This window comes from Onychostruthus taczanowskii, unplaced genomic scaffold (assembly GCF_017590055.1).
Source record: "Onychostruthus taczanowskii isolate IOZ18803 unplaced genomic scaffold, ASM1759005v1 scaffold1, whole genome shotgun sequence".
Taxonomy (NCBI): Eukaryota; Metazoa; Chordata; class Aves; order Passeriformes; family Passeridae; genus Onychostruthus; species Onychostruthus taczanowskii.
Window position 1 is genome coordinate 3,478,918 of NW_024496525.1, and position 3,657 is coordinate 3,482,574.

The following is a 3,657-nucleotide window of genomic DNA, read 5'->3' on the forward strand; positions in this document are numbered from 1 at the left end:
CTCCCCTTATTGCTTCTTGTCCCAGCCATCCCTGCTCAACACCTCACAGCCAGATATCCCTTCCCAGGTGTCTGTTTCCTCCACCACATCTTCCTGCTCCCACCAATGGCCCAACACCCTCTTCTTCATGCTGGTGCTGCAGCTGCTGCTTTAAATCACTCACCAGCTTGGACACTTCCATATTGCTATGACCACCACTGACAGAGACCCAAACCTCTGAACTATGATGAGGTTTCAGACCTACTGCTTTTGCAGTACTTTGATGGGTGTCAGACTTTGTGCACATTTTCACAGCTTATGTTCATTATTTCATGACCTCACTAATGCAGTCATTGTCTGATTTGAAAATCGATACTGATATTTGTTACAGTCTATTTGCAGAGGTAAAAATGGAAGCCAATAAATATGACTTAACAGAAAACCAGATGAAAACCTGCAATGTGAATCAAAAAAGTGAAACTGGTAATCAGCTTGAATAAACCCCACTTACTGTCCAAGAAATCTGTTCTTAACACTTTCTGACTCATTTGTTGTTGTGACCTCTCTCTCTATTTTTTGATGATTTATGAGGAAAAGTTAAAATTGGCCAGGAACTATAAATCAGTGACTAGTTATAAATTTAAGCATCAACCCATTGTTGATCATGAAAGACTAGTGACTACTCCTGAGACTGCATTTTCTCAGATATTCAAACACCATTTTGCAGTTTCTGAAACAAGTCGGCATTTTATCAAGGACGTGTGATATGTTGGGTCTTAGCCAGACTTCAGTGCAATGCACATTCAACTTCGATCCTTTTTTACCAGATTTTTGTTTATTTGTTTGTTTTGTTTTCAAGTAAGTGCCTCAGAAAGGCAAAGTGTGTGGGTTGCTGTGGACAGAAGTGTGCTGTCCCTGCTCCAAACTGCAGTAGCACAGCTTCATCCTCAGGTTTGGTTTCCCTCTGTCTAGGGACATCTAAGTTTCTTCTGCATCACAGGTCCACAGAGCAAAACCAGGTCACTCTGACACATTTTCTCGAAAGTGGTGGAGTTTGGCTGTAGACATTGATGGGTCTTATTCGGGTGCATCCTGCAAATACTGAACTTGATCATCACTACCGATGGTCTCTGCCTTATCTGCAAAGCAAATTCAGGTCTGGCAGCACCTGAGTGAAGTGAAGTGGTCTACCTTCAGCAAAGGGTCTAAATACAAACTGGTGGGGTTGCTAAGCTCATCTTGCTAAGCTTGTGTATCCCTGCTGGGCTTACCATCCCTGGTTTCAATCACAGAGGCATTCCCACACCACTAAGATGATGCAGTGCTGGCGTGTTCCTAGCAAGCATTTCCTGGAGGTTTGAGTCCAGAGGGTTACATTCCCAGCCTGTCGGATGCTTCTGTGCATCTCCTCCTCCACCGAGAGGAGATGATAGTGCAGTGACAGGGGTCAGGAGGCATGGGGTGATGATGCTTCTGGGCCTCTTACACTTCCCTAGCTCCCCCCAAGCTGTAACATGAGAGCCAACACTTTTCCAAATGGCCATCGGCACCCGCATACAGCCACGGCCCTGAGCACGTGTGCAGTCAGCAGCCAGCAGCACCTGTGGCAGTGCTGGGCACCCACCGCCCCACTCTGGCACTGCGTCCCCAGCATCCTGCTGGGATACAACAATAGCCCAGCCCCTGGTGCCTGCCGAGGGAAGGCGGGGCAGGAGCAGGTGACACGCTTCACACTCCACGCTCCACTGCCAGACGCTGGCAGACCCACTTCAGGCTGTCCCTTTCCACGTGTCCCCTCTCCCTTTCTCGCCAGCGGGACAGCGTGATGGCATTGTCCCCTGAGCCCAGGCCTGTCGCTATTAGTCCCCTGGCATATGGAAGCTGCAGTGTCCCTGGGCGCCACTGCCTGTGCGCGGGGCTTCCCTTCTGACACTTCTGCATTCAGCCCAGCCTGCGCCACCATCACAGGGGATTTTTACAAAGGGGAGAATGCTTCCTTTCAGCAGTCTGGGGTCAGCGCAGGGCTGCTTCACTTACAGAGGTCAATCATTAGGATGCTCAGAGATGGCTGGGATGCTTGGGAAGGGCACAGTACTCTCCACCCCCCTGCTTCTCCCAGTGCTGTGCATTGTCACGATGATAAATGAGAGAGTGAGGTGGGGAAGCTCTTGACTGAGCGTGGCCTGAGCCCCTGGGGGTTCACAAACTACTGCAAAGCGGCAGCTGATAAAATGGTAACTAATTCAATTAGTGAAATTTAATTTAGGTGGGGAGCGGATGGTGGCTTTGCCAAGACCATATGGGAAACCAGTGGTGTTTCCATATAGAAGAACTTAATTTAAACAATGAACTCATGGCTCTTCATAACCCAGTGGCCAAAGAGCCCCCAGGAAGCCCTGGAAGGGGTTGTACTGATTAACCAGACAAAAGCCTGGCGAGACCGGGCCAGTAGGGAGGAGTCGAGTGGGAGCGAGTAGCAAAAATTATCCAGGTCCAGGTCGTGAACGTGGCTGAGTTGAAAGAAATCCCTCCCAGCATCAGAAAATAGTGTTTATCTCCTCACATATCCCCTGCCTGCTTCCTCCAAGCAACGTGATCCACCACTGAACCCCTGCAGCCCAGCAGGAGACGGTGGGAGGCTCGGACGTGCGAGGTGAGAAGGAAGAGCTGGATACGTGCTCCTCATCAGTGGGGAAACAGCTCCACGGAGAAATGCCAAACTCCTGCAAAGACTAATTAGAGTAAAAGGCTTCCTGTCCCTCATAGGCCTGCACTGCTGCGCTCCCTCCGAGCACCTGCTCAGAGCGCCTGACCTTTCAGCATGGGAAGGCTGGCTGGAGTAGTGAGAGGAAAAGGAGGAGACTCATATCGCAGGCATTTTTGGGAGGAGAAGGGAATGGCAAAGCCAGGGTGAAGAACCAGCAGTCGGAAAAGCTGCACTGGGGAGACACTCCTTGTCTGCTCTAGGGGAATCACACTGCAAAATCCTTAGAACATAACAAACCTCACCTTTTCTAACTAGAAAAGGATGCAAAAAATAAAGGTGATTTTTTTGTTTGATTTGGCATTGAGCCCCTGAAAAGTTTGGAAAGAATACTGTGATAGAGTTCTTCTACTGAACATTTTCCCAGTACTGAAACCATGGATGCAAACCTTCATATAAACCAGTTTCTAGGTTTGAAAATCTGATCAAAAGCTGGCCCGTTCCTCCAGTTAGGAAACAGAAACAACACCATGTGATGAAAACAGCCCAGCACCACAAACAGACAACTTAAGCAGCAAACATCAGACATTTTGAGAGAAAATACTTACAAAGAAATGCACAAGTAGTTGCCCACAACTGTGTCTCCAAAGCACCAATGCCTTTTGGGAGCAATTAGGGCCCATCAGAAGGCTGAGAAAATTCCGGGAGAAATTCCAGCTCCATTCCTACAGCAGTTTAGGCTCATATGGAGAAAGCCTGCCCTGCTGCAATACCCATGCACCAAACAGGTCCACTCCAGCACATGGCTGACACCCCAAGGCAGGAGGATCTGCACACCCCCAGCCCAGGATTAAGATGGTGCTCTGCCACTGCCTTGGACAGGGAGGGATATGAGCACTCTCCCTGGATGAAACGTAAGCCCAAGAAGGAGGCTTTCCACTAAAAATAAAAGAGCTGGAAAGAGGGATCCAGGA